Source organism: Brachyhypopomus gauderio, chromosome 3 (genome assembly GCF_052324685.1).
Source record: "Brachyhypopomus gauderio isolate BG-103 chromosome 3, BGAUD_0.2, whole genome shotgun sequence".
Lineage (NCBI taxonomy): Eukaryota > Metazoa > Chordata > Actinopteri > Gymnotiformes > Hypopomidae > Brachyhypopomus > Brachyhypopomus gauderio.
The window spans coordinates 10,677,484-10,695,982 of record NC_135213.1 but is presented as its reverse complement, the minus strand read 5'-3'; the positions used below and the strand labels follow the sequence as shown (position 1 = coordinate 10,695,982).

General features: G+C 45.8%; 1 pseudogene; it reads right to left on the bottom strand.

The window, feature by feature from the left end:
• Positions 1-307: 307 nt before the first annotated feature.
• LOC143509616 (gamma-crystallin M2-like) lies at positions 308-14,478 on the bottom strand (annotated as a pseudogene).
• Between the last annotated feature and the right edge of the window lie 4,021 nt (positions 14,479-18,499).

The window sequence follows — 18,499 nt, the reverse complement described above, 5'->3', positions numbered from 1 at the left end:
CTGCATTGTCTTGCACTTTAGTCATAATTGATTTAATTTGGCAGTGTGTCTATTTCACCATTTTATCCTCACTGACTCAACTCCTCTGCTGTGTTTCACACAGAGTGCTTCAATGGAAATAAAGTAAACAGGCCACTTTACTAGCTAAAGCCTGTAATTGTACACCAGTCCAGCAGGCCCTGACCATTTTAAACTGCTTTTTCTTCTCCAGTCATGGAGGTGAGGCAGCGAGTCACACAGGATTCATGGATTCATACAGTGCAGCAAGCAAGACATTTCTAGTTACATAATGGAGGGGGGGGACACATTAGCAGACATTGCAGCAGTCTTCTGTAAACTCCCATCATGTGTGCAGAGACTGCAGGTCTGTTGTACATTCTCATATCTGCAGGCTTCACTGCAGTGTAGCACAGGGGTGGGAAGCAACACTAACAATGTAATGAGCACAAAATTGAAGCTTTGAATTTTTTATGTTCTTGAGTCTAACCCATTAAGAAGGCTTTCGTGCTTTAAATTTGATTTTGAAGTAGACACTTTAGTCATTTTGTTGAACAAACTGTAGTGACAGTGTTTTTTTTTCGTTCTTCCCAGTCTAGGAAGATGACTAGAATTCTAACAAGAAGTGAAGTCTTTAGAGCATGACTTGTGCTCAGCTTTATATGACTGAAAGTCCTGGTGGACCCCATACACTTTTTATGCCACATCTATAAATAACTTCAAAGGAGTAATTGATTGACATTGATCCGTTAAGTTGCTTGAAAATGCAGAATATAGTCCATCAGTTTGATTGACTTACTGGGGGGAACATCTGACAAGGTTTGATGCAGTTGTTGAATCACATCCAGTGCTGAAAGTCAGGATGCTCCCTGTGGCCCAGCATGTATGGATAGACGTCTCACAGGCCACCTAGTGACCTCCAGTGATGCAGGTGGAGTTGCAGCAGTTGAAGTGCCAGAAGATGTCAGAGCAGTCCTCCAAGAACTCATAAAAGAGCCCCAGGAACTCATAACCTTCATAAAAGATGATCAGAATGAAATCGTGGCAGGATTTTAAAGGTTAGATTTATATCTATTTAATATTTTGGGATTAGAAAGTATTCTGTGCCAAGACTTTGGTAAACAATGAATTCATGTTTTACGATCTAATTGGGAAAAATATGACACATCTGTGATTCACTTTATGTGTTTCAGCAAGTATAGAAGTAACTCTCCCATAAAAATAAAACAATGTGCATAAGATGCACAAGATGTGTAATATGATATTTCATATGTTGTGTTGATGCCTGGTATCTCTGCCCTGGGAGAATACACCTCTAACAGAATAAGCATTATTTTTGCATTGCAGCAAACTGATTACACCTACTGGGAAAGATTTCTACACTGTTAGAGAGAGAGAGAGAGAGAGAGAGAGAGAGAGAGAGAGAGAGAGAGAGAGAGAGAGATGTTTGATTTAAACAGTTTTCAATAATTCTGTGTATGGTTTAGAGCAGGGGTTTTCAATCTGTGGGCTGAGGCCCTCAGTGGGCTGGAGAGGTACTACTAGGAGGCCGTTAGCCAGAAGATTCTTCACTTTTCTGCTTTTCAAAGTAAAAATCCTTTCAATATACATACATATTTCAGGTGTGACCGATGATATGGACATTATTTGCACAAATCAAACGTTTAGGTTGAGGATCTTTCACAACCAAAGACCTTGAGGCTAGACCAACTACAAGTGAAAAAGTCATGGTATCTCTGACCAAGAAAACTGAGAAAAACAGGCATAAACCACAATGAAGCAAATCTTTAGGTACATGTTTATTGTAGGTTTATGTTTAGGTAGCCAAAATATTTACTGTATATTTAGGTACATGTTTATTGTATGTTTATGTTTAGATACATGTTTATTATATGTTTATATTTAGATATATGTTTGTTGTATGCTTATGTTTAGATATGTGTTTATTGTATGTTTATTACCCCCCAGGTTTATCTTTGTGAGCTCCCTTCATGCCATGGGTGTTACTGTTGGAAGACCTATATCCCACTTTTACACAGCATGACAAACCACAGCTTTCCACCAGGACTGTACAGGGACAGAGGGTGAGAGAGGAGAGATGATAACACTCAGGACAGAGCACCATCCACCACTGGGATGCTCACACATACTCACACCATGACAGTGGGGCAGCCATTTTTTACATAAGCTCCATGTTTTTGAACCATAGCAGGGCACGAGAGAGCCCACAGGAGACCCACGGGCAGAACATGTCCAACATGCTGATGGGACTTGGTCCCGACCTCCCAGAACCAGTGAGGTTAAACCAGCAGGCCTTTTAATGTCATCATTATATGTGTAACAAAACTTAGGTGGTGAGGCCAATGAATGTAGTGTGTTCATATTTTAAAACATCCTCACTCTTAAACTGCTGCTTTTTAAGATTTGAAGATTTGATTAATCGAGCAGGTCAGGGTTTGTTTAGCCACGCAGCATTTCACTGGCTTTGCCCTGAATCTTGTATAAACAAATGAGTTTCAGACATCTCTATAGTTTACCCTACAAATGTATTGTACATTACAGTAATTTGTCTTGAATAATCATGTCATGGTAATCACCATTAGCGATTTATTGTGAGAAGTGAAAAGTCTGAATACTTGATCACAAATCATTCTCATCTGACTAAAAACTGATGAAAATCTATGAATATTTACAATAACACAGATGCTGTATAATTCTGATCATTTATATTTACAGCAACTCATTTTTCAGACATTATAAGTTATTTAACCACAATATTGTAAAGTCAGATTCTTCTGTATGTTTTGTGCTAGTGGTGAATTGAGGTCGTTCTGACACTAGGAGTGTTTGTGTTTTCATAACCATCACACCACTACCCATTTTTCTTTTTCCCAGCTTTGATGCAAGACCATGCTAACATGTTGGCAGTGTGATCAAACGTGTGTGTGTGTGTGTGTGTGTGTGTGTGTGTGTGTGTGTGTGTGTGTGTGTGTGTGTGTGTTTGTGATTGTGTGGTGGTTGTTTTAACTCTAGGACAGTCAACTTTTGGCATGTAAGCAAGCCTCTCAGCTGACAGGCAAAAGGCCAAAGACAGTTGCCCATTTCTGTGTTTGTGCGTGTGTGTTTGTGTGTGTTTGATCTTTTCAAAGTCAAGCCCGAGTCTCATCTCCTTTCTCCTTTTGGCAGTGCTCTAGTTTGTGTTTTGTTTGCTTTTTGGAGACTTCACTTAGAAGAAAGACAATGCACCCATAACACAATATCCATACTGTTCTTTTACTACTGCCCTGGCTTTGCATTAATACCAAATCAAACTCTCGGAGAGGGAGTGAAAGTTGCAGTTAGGTTTCATTTCCCAGTCAATTACAGTCACAAAGGCTTTTAATGTGTCATTTTAAGCCCCTTTTTAAAAAGCGACAAAGATTGATCCTCAAAGCTCATCTGTATCCATCTCATCACAGTAATTGTGGCATATTAGCCCAGCCAGATGGTGTTAAATTGGGCTTGGAGTGCGATTCAGTGCTTTTCCGGAGAATCGGGCCCATGGAGGCCGTTGCACACTTGTACGCTTACGAGCGGTTTGTCTCTTCTGTCGTGATCAATATTAAATGCTTGTCGTATCTTAGGAAGGGACCTATCAGCTTTATTCGTCTGCTGCTTCGCAGCTTAGTAATTACTGCGTTACTGGCACCGGCGCCGCAGGACTGGCTCTCGTTCTTCACACACTCTCAAATAATAATCTTAAAAGCACCACATCTCCTCCCCACACGGCGAGAAGCACATCAAAAAAGGCCCAGCGTGCTCTCCCAGGCCCCCCCACGAGAACCAAAAGCCAACACTCAGGATCTGTGGCTTCATCTCCAAACGAGGCTGGGAGTGGAGAGTGGAGGTGGGAGCGGAGGCGGCCCGGGCCGCGGTGGGTGCACACCTGCTGCACGGGCCCACGCTATGTGGCAGGCGGGGTCACAAACAGCAGCTCAGCGTTGTTTACTGGTCAACAGACTGCGGGGCCGCCTGGGCGTTAGGGGAGGGCTGTGTGGGCGTGGCTCCATCTCATGGCCGCTCGAGCTAAGTGTGGTATTATCAGAGGTGTCAATTCCAGGTTCAGAAAGTAAAAGTCCTCACCAGGATGTTGCTCAGGCTTCCTGGATTGTGTTGATTCCACTCATTTTACCTGGATTGCACTAATTAGAAAATCTAGCAAGCTTGAGCAAAATCTTGGTGAGGACTTTTACTTTCTGAACCTGGAATTGACACCTCTGGTTATTATTGTATCGCAATGTGCTCCTGGAATGTTTAACAGTAGGCTAGGACAGGTCAGTGTTTTTTACGGTTGATGCGGTTCCCAATTATGGCTTAATGTCGCCCGTCTTGGCCTATCAGAGCATGGCACAATACCCAGAGGAGTTTGCAAACGCAGATGAGCGTTTAAAGAAGCCTTCGGTGTGCTTATGTTTGAGAAAATGGAGGAGACGCTTGCGTGAACGGCAGCGTGGGCTTCGCCGCGATTAGGGTCCGCGTGAGGGGACTTTTATCTGGGGGTGGTTGCAGCGAGGGTGGGGTTGGGGTGGTGGGTGAGGAGGGCCTCCGCTGGGACACCATCCCTGCCTCGTCCCTGGTGGAGCGTGAGCTGCTCTATCGGCAGCAGCAGACGGCGTGGCCGTCCTGTCGCCAAGGCTCTGAGCGCCTGCCAGGGACGGATTTGCGGAGATGCTTCTGATGTGCTCCATCTTTTCTCTTGCAGGGTAATTAAAAGAGACGGCGGTTGAATATACGCTGGATGAGGAATTCGGTGGGGGTGGGGGAGGGGCGCTCGGTGCCTGAGAATACTGGATGTTAGTTAGTTTAAAGTTTGTTTGTCTCCCTTTCTGACTTGTTTATGGGGAAAACTTTTCTCCAGAAGTGTAGCTAGGAATTTGGCCCCAGATTTAACATGAGCATATGCGGTCGTTTTGAACATGCATGCCAGTGTTGACTTTAATCTGCATGTATGCTGATGAGTGAGCGTGTTTGCTGATAAGTGTTTTTTGGGGGCTTTTTGAATGCAGGTGTTCATATTTTTGAATGCAGGTGTTCATCTTTTTGAAGGCAGACTGGAAACAGAGCCTCCGTTAAGCCTCGGGAGGCTTTCAACCCTTGCAGCACGTCATCATCATCATCATCATCATCATCATCATCATCAACTTTTAGATGAGCATGCATTCTCCTCCTGTGTGCCACCTCCAATGTTCCTCCCTTCTTCCTGAAGAGACTGGAAAGTCCAGGGAGTGAAAGAGACGCTTTTGACGTGACGTATCCCCCACCCGCCCCTTAGCTCCAACTTTAAAGAGGAAGTGTCTTGCCTGTGATTACCTCTCCTTTAAAACTAGTCCTAGTGTTTACTGACACATGACAAAAACAGGTTCAGATCTTTTTATCTGGTCCCTCAGAAGGAGAGATCACCTTACAATGGGGGTGTGCTTAAGATACGGCTCGGCAACAACAGACTCGACTTCAAGGCAGCGCGCGGGGAACACGCGGGGAATAGAGCTTTAGTGCTGCTGCCGTCCAGCCTTTCAGCTGCCCTAAATATATAATCACATGTGATGCCATTTTGTGCTTCTTCAAAATTGCCATCAAAGCAAATGTGTTTTGACAACAGTTAGTGACAAGGGTGCCAAAGGAAAAGGCGGGAAGTCGACTGTATCAATAATTGATCGCGCCGCCCCCAACTGGAGCATGGGTACCTTGTGATAATGAAATACGTGATTTTTAAGAAAATAAATAATAGACAAAGGTCCTCCCCATTGTTGTGTAGGCTTACGGGTTTGATTGACTGCCTGCACGTTCACTTCGTTCACTGGCAAAGCAGATCAAAGACGAGCTGTTCTTTAAGCCCCAGGCCACTTGCAATTTATTTAGAGGCCCTGCGCTGCTGTCCCAGCAGGTACTGCTGCTGTGCTGAGCACTCTGGGTAATCAGGGCTTTGAGGTGTCTTTCTGTATTCACACCCCCCCCCCCCCCCCACCCACCCATGACTGTGGCCGAGAACCCAGTTTGTCTCACCCTTCAGACTGTTGAAATTGCTGACAGTGTAGTTACTGATCAAAAAGTGTAAGGTGAGAGCAGTCACTGAAGAAGTTCTACTGTATACTACATTATATGCTTCTTTTTACTGTACTAATTTTTGGTTGTGATTTGGTTGTGATTGGCCTTGTTGTTAATACTACATAATGTTATGTAGTAACTTCCAGAATCTTCCACAGTAGTGTTCCCAGAGATGCTTCACTGAATGCACAAAGAAATAATGATATTAATAACAATAAACTGTATTCAGTATTACAGAATGAAAGCAATAGGCTGTAAACAAAAAAAATCTGTTTATTTCAAAGATTTGTACCAATTTTGAGCAACAGTATGAAGGCAGAACGAGAAGAAAACTGAAAGACAAGAGAAAGGGAAACGAGTATAACACATCATATTTGTTTTAAATGAAGTTGCGTTTGGGATTAAATGTGCCTCTTTATTTTCCCATTACAGTCTCCCATGGAGGTGTTTGAAAATGGACTTTGTGCGTGGAGTTAATAATAGATCCATGAGCCTGTAATAGGCTGTAACGAAGTGCCTGGCCCATCTATGCACAGTGGATTAAGTGTGATTCTGTCTTCATTATAAAACTTTATCTTTCCATTAAACAGCCATGTTTACCGGAGTTATGATATTAGTTTTATGCATGATGTTAATTGAGCACTTTCATGCTTCAGTGGCTTTTAAAAACATTATATATGCTCAATATTAATGTAATAATACATTAATGACAAAAAATGGATGATTAAAATGTAATGTTTCATATCATGGACTAATTTGCCACAAATGTAAATATAAATTGAATAGGAATTTTAGTTAAAGGCAGTTGTCTTGATATTTAAAATTATTTACCGAAAAGGTGTAATTGAGATATGTATAATTTTATATATAGCATAATTCTGTACGAGGATTGCAGGATAACCCTGGCAACATTATATGGTAGAGGGATAATACCATTGGTCACCTTGTCTTTCTTTAGCTCACATACGTTTCATTTCAGCCAGGGGTCTGCTGTGATATCAAACCATTTATTTGGGTGAGCAGCCATGCTCTGATGTTCACATGGTGGAGATGCATGAGAGTCCACCAGAGGGCAGTAGAGCTTTAAAGGTTTTTGTTATTTTATATCCCCTCATCCACCCACCCCCACCCAACCCCTGGTTGTAAAAAAAAAATCTTGGAAGTGCAGACAGATATTTACTGGCTGTTTCATCTTTCTGCTCTAAATTCTAAATCCTATCAGACTCAGCAGGCTCTACACTGCTCTGCCACACAGCCGGGCCATTTGAACCCACTGCTGACCTGGAGCAAACACACACACACACAAACACACACACTCTGCTATGTAAAGAGAGCTGACCTGAAGCACATGCACACACAAACATGCAAACACACACACACACACACACACACGCGCACACACACACACACACACACACACACACACACACACACACACACAACTAACCTTGAACACAGGCAAACACATGGACATACTCACATGTGTCCACACACATACACATGCAGCCACACAATAACAATGACATTTTTATGTTTTTGACATTTTTTACTTTATGAATATTTAACTTTTAAGGTAATTAATATTTAAGATAATTTTAAGAACTGTTTTCTTAATCCCTTGGATGTCATACAACTTTGTATTATTGCAGTGTTGTTATGGACAGCAGATATATAGTCCTGTGGGCTTTGTAGTAGCATAGTTATACAACGATAAGAGTTGTGCTTTTTATGGATTAGATCAAATGAGAAAGAGCACTCAGTACTTGATATATTGGCTGTTAGATTTTGTGATGAACGTGAACACCAGTCCTACAGAGTTAGACTGAATGGATTTTATTACAGATTGTTCTCACCTATGAATAGTGACACGTATAGAGAAAAAGCTGTTCATTTCTATTAAAGTTTTTATTTGCATCCACTGAATGTACATGAACTCGAGTTTCAGCTGCATGTCTGTCAGAACTTCAAATGATCAAATTCAAATGTGTCTGAAAGCGTGAAAACAGAGCATGGCCGAGGCAGTTTGAGTCTCTGTAGATGTCGTGGAAGGCTGTGCAGACGGAACCGAGAGGCCCACACGCGTGTAATCCCTCAGCAGCACAGTCTGGACCTGTGTCCCCCCCCCACCACACACACACACACACACACACACACACACACACACACACACACACACTGGGAGGGGGGGTGTTGCAGGCTCACTAAATTCTAAAAAGCAGAGAAAGGACGTCAGTTCCCACCATCAATGCTCCGATTCTTTCTCTTTTCACTTTTAACTTTAGTTTTCCTCTCTTCCTTCCCTCCCTGCCTGATGTCCCCCCATCGCTGTTGTTTTTCTTCGTTTGTTTTCGCTCGCGCGCTCCCCTCTCTGTCGCCGCGCGCTGGAGCCACTTTCAAAGGCTCGGCTGTCACGCGCCGTCTTTGAGAGGCGGTTTAATTTTTAACGTACATGTTGTCAGGGCGCCGTCAGCTGTGATTGACAGCTCGGTCCCGGAGCAGCCCGGCTTGGCAGCCTGGCGTCTTTTGTCAGGGAGAGCGAGGGGAGGCAACAAAGAAAGAGCCGGGAAGGAAAAAAAGCACACATAAATAAAACACAAAAAATACCACTTACACTTTCCAATAGAGACTCAATTAAACGAAATGTAGCACGCGGCTTTTTTATGCAGGGGAAATGGACTTGATATTTACTTTTTATTCTCCTTTATTGAAGATGAGATCTAGTTCAGACTGTTCTTTCTTTTGAAAGAAGGAAGAAATAAAGAAGAGGGTAAAAGACAGATATTAGTAAAGGTGCTTTTCCGAGACGCTTCTCCTCCTGCATATTATTCATGTTGTGCTGATATATGCATAACCTGGAAATCCAGTGGGGATGTTTTTTTAGCACCCTGAGGTTCATACAGCAGCAGGCTAATCACTGGGTGGTGCTGTTCTTATGAGTTATGGAGCCAGGGACCTTGTGACCCTATCAAATGGAGGGGAAGAACAGAATCACCAGAATAAAAAGGTACAGGCTGGCTGGATGCCTTTATGTCTATGTGCTGCATTAGGGGTTTTATGGATGCGTACTGTGACTGATGGAAAGGGTTTGTCACGGTGGCTGTCACTAAACCGCACATTACCTGAGACACTGGACAGAAATTGACCTCGGACGACACCTTGCAACAGCTGATTGCACGTAGCGTGGACCTGTGTAATCAGTGGTGGGAGGTGTTGTGGACTGTCTTCTTAGAGATGGGATGAGTGGGTGCGAAAGTGCATTTGTGGGGAAGTTCTCCTCGTCTCCCCTGTCAGTCCAGTCTGATGAAGACATGCAGCTCCTCTGGAGTAAATTCAGAACGGGACCTTCTTTGGAGTGTCAGAATTCTGACAGGGCAGCCGCGAGCCAGTGCGGCTCTGTCCGACTGTAATGGCTCTGTGGCCTGTGTTTGTGTGTGTGTGTGTGTGTGTGTGTGTGTGTGTGTGTGTGTGTGTGTGTGTGTGTGTGTGTGTGTGTGTGAGAGAGAGAGAGAGAGAGAGAGAGAGAGAGAGAGTACACATGTGTATAGGGGGGCAGTGTTGGGTCTTTCCCAATAGTGTTTGAAATCACTTGTTTGCTTGTTTGCACCCTCTTGGGTCTTTGCAGTCTTCGCAGTTTCCAAAGCCTGGACAGTGCTGGTTTTAACGTACCAGGGAAACATTTTGGTAGACAAATCAAGACAGAAAAGACAGCAATTTTGATGATCTTTTCATACATTTCATTGCGTGATAAATGTGAAATCATCTTCAATATCCTGTGTTATTCTGAATCAATTAAGAAGTAAGGCTACACACTTTGACAGTAGGCAGCGGTGCCCTTAGCAGAACAGTGTGTGTCTGTGTGTGTGTGTGTGTGTGTGTGTGTGTGTGTGTGTGTGTGTGTGTGTGTGTGTGTGTGTGTGTGTGTGTGTGTGTGTGTGTATGAGACCTGGCTGGAGGTCCACACAAGATGAGAGACTGACTTTCACTCCGTCTCTTAAAGGTTAGAATTTTTCCTTCTGCCAGCTTTTCTGTGTTTTTCCTCTGATTTTTTTTAAGAAAACACATCTCGCATTTGATAACGCTTTGACATTTGACAGTGGGTTCAGATCCCCCACCCCGGCTGTCTCGTGTAGCAGCACAGGGGGAGAAGCAGCCCTGTCACTCTTCACAGGCAGACGTAGCCACCACCATCAGCATCTGAAGCCACCCCTGCCACCCTGCCTTCAGTCTATTATTTATTTATTTACTTAGCGAAGCGACGTGTTGGGACACTGCGTTTAGCATGAGAAAGGACCTCTGAGGGAAGAGAGAGTCTGACTGAAGTGTGGATGAAGCTTCTCACACGGTCTCTATGCTAACGGCATGCTGTGGTGACTGGGACTGAAACACCTCTACAGTCTCTGGGAAAAGTAGACCATGCCACTGACTAGACTACTGACTGCACTACTGACTGTGATACTGACTACACTACTGACTGTGCTACTGACTGCGCTACTGACTGTACTACTGACTGCGATACTGACTGCACTACTGACTGTGCTACTGACTGCGATACTGACTGCACTACTGACTGTGCAACTGACTGCACTACTGACTGTGCTACTGACTGCGATACTGACTGCACTACTGACTGTGCTGCTGATCAAGCTATTGACCGCGCTACTGACCACGTCACTGACCATGCTGTCAACTGTGCTGCTGACTGATCGAGCTGTTGATCATGCTACTGACAGTGATACTGACCACACAACTGACCACACCACTGACCATACTACTGATTGCGCTGCTGACTGTGCTGCTGATCAAGCTATTGACCGCGCTACTGACCACGTCACTGACCATGCTGTCAACTGTGCTGCTGACTGATCGAGCTGTTGATCATGCTACTGACAGTGATACTGACCACACAACTGACCACACCACTGACCGTACTACTGATTGCGCTGCTGACTGTGCTGCTGATCAAGCTATTGACCACGCTACTGATTGCATTTCTTACTGCGCTACTGACCACGTCACTGACCATGCTGTCAACTGTGCTGCTGACCGTGCTACTGACCCACCACTGACCGTTCTACTGATTGCACTACTGACCACACCACTGACCCTACTACTGATTGCCACTGACCATCCTGTTGACTCTGCTATTGACTGTGCTACTATTCAGTTCACCTGCCAGTCACCACCATCTGATTCTCCACTGTAGAGATGAGACCCGCGGTACACAGTCTTTTAGTGGTGATACGCCATAGGGAAGCAACAGTTTCCAGCCTATGGTTACATAATTTATATCAGCTGTACTCAAACAAAATTTAACACGTTGTCATTCATCTAAAGCTATGTGTGAGAAAGAATGGATAACTCCAAAGTAATAAATTAATAACACTGCACCATGGGAGCATGTGAATGAGTGTGTTTAAGCATTCTGTTTGACAACAAAAGGAAAGTGCCTGTGTCCCAGGGTAGCCCACCACTTCCACTGCGACTAACCCCCACACCTCCACCCAGACGCAAGATGGAGAGAAAGTTCGTCACGAACAGTGTAAAACAAGGGTAGCACAAACTTTCTCAGAGTCACGGAACACTAAGAACAGCTTCATTCTCCAGATTTGGAGACAGACGTTTCCCGGCGACGACTCGGGTCTTGAGGAAATCGAGTAAAATCATGTACAGTTGTGCAGATTTTTCTTTACACGCAGAGTTCAGGCTACTATTTTCCATCTTGTAGCTGTCAAAAATGTCTTCATATAAAGACCCAAATTGGCTTTGTGGCTTAAGTTAGGAGAGGGCAGCTGGAGGTCTTTCTAAACCTACTGCAGTGTCTTAACGTCGCTGAATGGGACTACAGCGTGTCTAGTGAAAACATACGTCAAACAGTACACAGCCTAAATGGGGGTTCTTCAGTCAGGGCTTCTGAGTGATGATTCACAGTATCAGTGCAGTGGCAGAGAGCTACTGATAGAAAAGCAAATAAAAAATGCAATAAAAATTAGATAAGATGTGAACTTATTACAGATGTGGAGTCAGGTAGGTTTTGAATGTTTGGAGGATTTATTTGAAGTGTGCCGGGGTTTGTGTGTACAGGAGAGGGAGAGAGAGTCACTTTTATCCCTCACTGTTGTAACAATTTGAACTTATAACAACTCACTGCAGATAAACAAGCCTTCACATTTGAAAAGAGAAGCCTCAAACGTGCGTGTTTGATATATATATATTTTTTCCTGTTGTCAGTGCTCTGTTATCGTCATGAAAGGCAGCTTTCAGGGTGTGTTTTATAACAGACAGCCTACTGCCATATATGCCTAAACACTGCATTGTGCTACTGTGTACAGTTCAGTGCAACATCAGTAAACACAGCAGTACTGAGCAATTACTCATGTTCTGGGGTTCTATCTCCTCCTATGGACGTTTTGACCTCTTTGCACTAGGTGTGGGTTACCTTGATCCAGTACGTTCGTCTGTACGCCCCCCCCCCCCAATCTTTGCTATGAATGATTCATTGGGAGGACAAGCACTCTCCCTCCCCAGGAGTGAACGGCGGTGTGAGAACAGCTGCCTGGCCAGGACGTGGCTCTGATCTCACCGTGGCGTGGAAGCGTTGAGAAAGCCTGTGTTCCTCACACACTCTGTCTTCATTTCTTTTTTTATCTTCTGCAGTTATACGCAGTATTGACTGTTTCATGCTTTTGAATGTTCGCAGAGAAGGCCTGAGGCTTGTTAGGGAGGTGGAGAGGGGGGGGGGGGGGGGGCGTCCTCCATGACACTCGTAACGCCCCCATAGTGAACTCCAGCTCCCAAAGCTCCTGGACGTCTAGAGACTGAGTCTCCGGCCTGCAGTGTGTACGAGCATCTGCCTCACAGATCTGGTGAGATCACCCAACATGATGAAAATGCACAAAAAACACAAAATATTAATACACACACACACCTCTCTCTCTCTCTCTCTCTCTCTCTCTCTCTCAGCTCTGTGCTTTCTTGAGGGGAGTTAAAGGGCAACAGAGAGAGAGAGAGAGAGAGAGGGAAAGATAAGAAGAGAGGGAACGTGCAGCCCTGTGAAGGGCACACCTCAGTCCCCTCAAACGGGGACGCTGTCCCCCCCGTGTCTCCCACCTTATGTCTGCATGTCTGGCTTATCCTCTTCTGTCCTCGTGTGAGTCAAAGCTTGGAATCATTCTTGGATGAATCTGCTGGTGAAATCTACGTGGGCCTCACACAGAAGCTGGGGGTTACTGTGGTGTTATTTCTGTGATCTATTCCTGCTGCAGTATTTACAAATACCCCAGGTTTTTATTAGATCAGTCAGCGTTCAGCAGTGTCTCGAGCGAGCAGAGCAGACGCGCTAGTGTGGGTTTTCTCAGAAGATTAGAATGTGCAGAGAAATTATATACAAAGATATTACTCATGATAATTTATGACCAATAGGTATGTTTGTGGGTCTGTAGGTTAAACATCTTTTATAATGTGCTTATTGGTGACAGATATGCTTCACACACAGTAGCTGTTGGTATATCTTTTTGACTGAACTGAAGTGTTGGCACAGACATTTCAGTGCCGGACAGGTGCATGTTTATCAAGCATGTTAACTTCTTGATGTTCTTTTTAATATCAATACAAGGGAAGGTGTGCTTGTCCTATTCCACATGTTGCGATGAAAGATGTAAGCATCGGCAGTGTAAAGTGTTCTCTATCTGCATGGTGCTCTATGATTAATGCATCTGTGATATCACTGTTTGCAGAAAAAATAAGACAGATTAAACAAACTCTCCTGTCTTGTCCAAGCCTCTGGGGAATGCATATGTGAGCGGCGTGTGTGTGTGTGTGCGTGTGTGTGTGTGTGTGTGTGTGTGTGTGTTTCTGTGTGTGTTTCTGTGTGTGTGTGTGTGTGTGTGTGTGTGTGTGTGTGTGTGTGTGTGTGTGTGTGTGTGTTCTGTGTGTGTTTCTGTGTGTGTGTGTGTGTGTGTGTGTGTTTCTGTGTGTGTGTGTGTGTGTGTGTGTGTGTGTGTGTGTGTGTGTGTGTGTGTGTCTGTGTGTCTGTGTACATCGTCTCCTAAGGACAATGCAGCAGAGCTGCAGGTAGAACAAAGATGGCGGGTACTGAGGACCCGTGGAGTCCACGTCCCATTCCACCCTCCCCTTCTTAAAAAAGAGAGGAGAAGAAGACATCATCATGTGTTAATGAGAGGAGGCAGCTGAACCTGCGCTCCTCCCCGCCGCTGTGAGGGAGCAGGCCGCTGCTCCCTGCAGGCGATCGGGGCTCTGCGTCAAAGGGGCGGCGGCTTGCACCATATTGATTGGTGATTCGATGAAAGGTCAGCAGGCCCCTCCTCTCAGCCGTCACCTTTGTGGAAGTGTAGGGTCTACCTCCCTGTAGACTGACTCCACCTCAGCTACGGCCCCCATCCCTTCGCCCTTATACACACACACACACACACACACACACACACACACACACACACACACCTCCCACCCCCACCCACCTTACCAGCTGCCACCTGGGGGAGAAGGAGAGGAAGCAAACGAGCTAATCATCGCTTACCACGAACACCTCCCGACTGGCTGACAAATGTCACGGTGACTTGTACGATTATTTTTGAAAGAAAAAAAACTGAATTAATTGCACTGGTTAATTAGGTCCCTGAGGCCCGCGCGCTAATTGCGAGGCGCTGAGCTGGCGAGGACAGAAAGCTGTAACAAAAGAGAGGCAGCTCAAACAAACGGGCCTGCTCAAGAGCGTGTGTCCACACACACACACACACACTCTAGTACGCACACACTCCGCTCATATGGGCTTTTCTTCTCTTTCTCAGGCTTCCCCTCACCGCACACATTCCTGTGACCTGCCAAATGTTCGTGGCGTCTTGATGTGCGGCGGAACGAGAGAGACGTGCCGTCGCCCGAAATCTGCCGCGTTCCACAAAGCATCTGTCTGCGCTCTACCCCGCGTTCATTACGTTTGGACCAATTAGCTGTTATAACTTAGCAAACATCCATTTGTGCTTCCCACTTTGAAAATCTTCCCAAAGTGACTGAGTCCCTGAATGTACCCTCGTGTCAACCAACTTTATCTTCAGAAAAGTGTTCCTTGCACTTAATTAGGAAATGCGGGGAATGAACCCCATCTTCTCCCCAGCGGTGCCTTTGTCTTTCCCTGTGGTTCACACTCAAGTGCACCTTGGGAGAAGGGTCTGCTTCGTCAAGGAATCACACCAAGGTTGTTTGAAGGTTGTTTGAGAGTGAAGCAAGGAGGCGGAGGATGGAGGGGGTGGAGAGGGTTTGGGGGGGGGGGGGGGGGTGTGCAGAGCGCTACCTCTTCCTACTGCCTGGGCTGCTGCTTTAACAAATTACCCAACACTCTGATACTGGGTGATGTCTTTCTGTCGACGGATGCTTTTGAAACCCCAAATATGACTTCCCTTTGAGTTAAACACTCTACTGTGGGTGTGTTTGCCTTTCGAGAAGCTCTGTGTGGGAAGGCGTTCTGTTTGAGCAGAGTTGCATCCTTAAATTACTGCAGTACGGCTGTACCCCGTGCTGTTCCCGCGAGCTGGGTCTCCACGTCGGGTGCAGGTCCATCGCATCATCTCACATGGAAGAGATGCGTAAGACAACTTCCGGCACTCTGATGCCTCCATATCCAACGTTCCTAAATCAGTGAGACCATGATTCATGGAGTGAGGTAAAAGTGATGATTACAGTTGATGAAATTAGTCTGATGTAACCTTAACCTTACTAACGGTTTATACGAGTTGGGTCGTACGAGTCCTTACTTCTAGTCGCGAGATCCTGTTGGATGAAGCTTAGCGATGAAAGTGGGGTGTCGGTTTCTGGAGGAGGAAACAGGCAGGCTGAGTGGGTTTGGTTCACTTGACCTGCTTATTTGCAGCACTGGGAAAGCAGCTGTTTAGGATTGCTGTTGCTTCTAGTCAGCTCCCCTACTGAAAGCATGTTTATGGAACAGGTGGTGTTCCTGTCTGAAGGGCTCAGTGGTCATTTTAGAGATGTGGTTCTCACAGTTCTAAATTTATCCCGCTCGGCTCTTCTCTGGCTGCGAGGTGGCTTCTGATGGCATGCTGGGCTGCTTTTTTTCCCCGAAGTCTTTTCCACTCGGTGCAGAAAACCACCCCGCTCTAATTTCTTCATAATATTTTTGCTTTGCTGAGGACGTTAAACTTATTAAACCAAATCAGCTGCCTTGATTTGGCCCGATCTGTGATCTGGCCCGTGTGCCTGTGGTTTAAGTTGAAGCAAAGTTGAATATTTTGGTGGATGAAAGCGCCCAGGGTTGTGGTGCATCTCTGGTGGTGAGGCTGGGGGCGGTCTGACAGGTTGGGGCCCAGTTGTACGCGAGAACAAACCCTTGAACACCCATTGATCCGCTGCAGATGGAACGGTCGGTCTTCGCTTGTCAGTTTGCATAGCGACAGATCAGGGACGATACAAACAGGATGTTGGCAGATGTGCCTGAAGAGTTCAGATGGGGTGAGAGGCCGTGAGGGACCTGATTTACGACCGCTTGTCCTGCTTAAAACTGTGAGTGGTGGTGGTGAGGAACTGTGACGTGTCAGAAGAGAGTGTCGAGGATCAGGCCTTGGTGTGTGTGCCTGCGTGTGTGTGCTTGCGTGTGTGTGCGCTCATATTGTCTCTAGATAAATAAGAGGATGACCTGAGTACACTGTTTGCAGCCTTTGGGATCACTACTGAGATGCTCATCACTGATTCTTCCATTGTGACAAGCTCAGTTTTACCAAAACTGTAGCAAAAGCCGCTCATATTATGATGTCCTGCTTACCGATATTGTAAAAACACTTAAGAATGAATAATATCAAAGTTGTTACATATGAATGTGTAATAGCAATGTAGTTACCTTTGAATAGCAATTTCTCTAACTATGAATTGCAAGCCTTGCAGGCTGTTCAACATGTGCTAATGTATTGCAGTTCTATTCCCAAGGCAGTGTTTATGCAACATTTGAGGGGTAATATATGAGGCCTTTGAGGCACCTCCCCCCTAACTCCTCATTAACATTCAGAAGCCTCTCTCATCACTGAAACGGGGCATCCGCGCGCTCTGATTGGCTGCTAAACATCTCTACACTCTGTAAATGCCCCCCAGCACCATCACGGTGCCCTCACGCTCAACTCTGCCTTTGACCCACAATCCTCTGCTCTGCGGGGACTGCTCACACATGGGCTCAGTGGGGAAGGGCATGCCTCTGGATCAAAGGTCACGTGCAGGAGGGGAGCGGGTGCCTCCTCGCACTGATAAATGAATGAATAAAAAGGGCATAATATGATGGAAAATGAATGTCACATGTGCTCTACTGTAAGAAAGCGGAGAGGAAGCGAACGGGGAATACGAAGCATATATAAATTCATTTGAAATATCATTTTATACTCCTCTAATCACGGGCGTGCACAAGCCCTGGCTCCTGGCCTGTAAGACTTCCCAGGACGTCTGTCTGTGGAAAGGAGAGTGACTCTATTCTGACAAATCATTAGCCTTCATTTGAGTCCACAGGATGTCTGTAGCAGCCGGGTCAGCATTGTGTGCCTTTGAACGCGTGGTACTGCCCAGTCTTCACGGACACGGTGGTCCTCCGAGACACCGCCGTCCCAGCCCGGCTCGGCCTGAGCTATATCGATCGCCTTGTTATCGACATGACACCCGGCGAGCGGGGCTTTGCCTATCGATAACCAATGCTATTTCTGCTGCAGATCAAGCGCCATCTGCCAACTTTCATGTTTGTAAACAGTATTGATCTGCATAATAACCTCAAAAAAATGAGCTGCTGAGATAAGGCAAGGGCGAACGCACCGCGACGCTTATTATGATGGGTATTCGGCGCTGGCCTAATTAACAGCAAAGGCACTGGAGAGGGAAGCCGCTGTGATCAGCTTGACAAGCCAGAGTGTCACCATCAACACCTTTCTGAATAGTGATGGTAATGAAATACATTGCGTTAAATAATAAAATAACCCCGTGTGGAGGGGGGCGGGGTTAGCGCTAACCCCGCCCCCCCCCCCACCCTCGCACATCTCGGCAGACAAAGCGCTGATGCGTCACCTTTTTACAAAGATGCAAATTATTGCTGTGTGTCCTGATCATTTATTCATGAGCGGGCCTGCGTGGTCCCCTGTTCTCCCCGTGCGGCGGGCTGAAAGAGACGTCAGGGGAGAGGACTGACTCTTCCTCCTCTTCCTCCTCCTCCTCCACTCGCTGTGTCTCCCCCTCTCGCAACCCCGCAGCCGCACGCTGTGGCCAGTTTATGACCACTGAATTATGCATAATCCCTCTGTCAGACACGTTCTTTGCACGACCATTGCCAAGTACAGGAGGTGCGCTGTTTCACCGTGCGCGTGGTGAACTCTGGCCACAGGGCTGCTGCTTCTGCCAGTGTGTATTGTTTAGCCTGTTGGGCCTT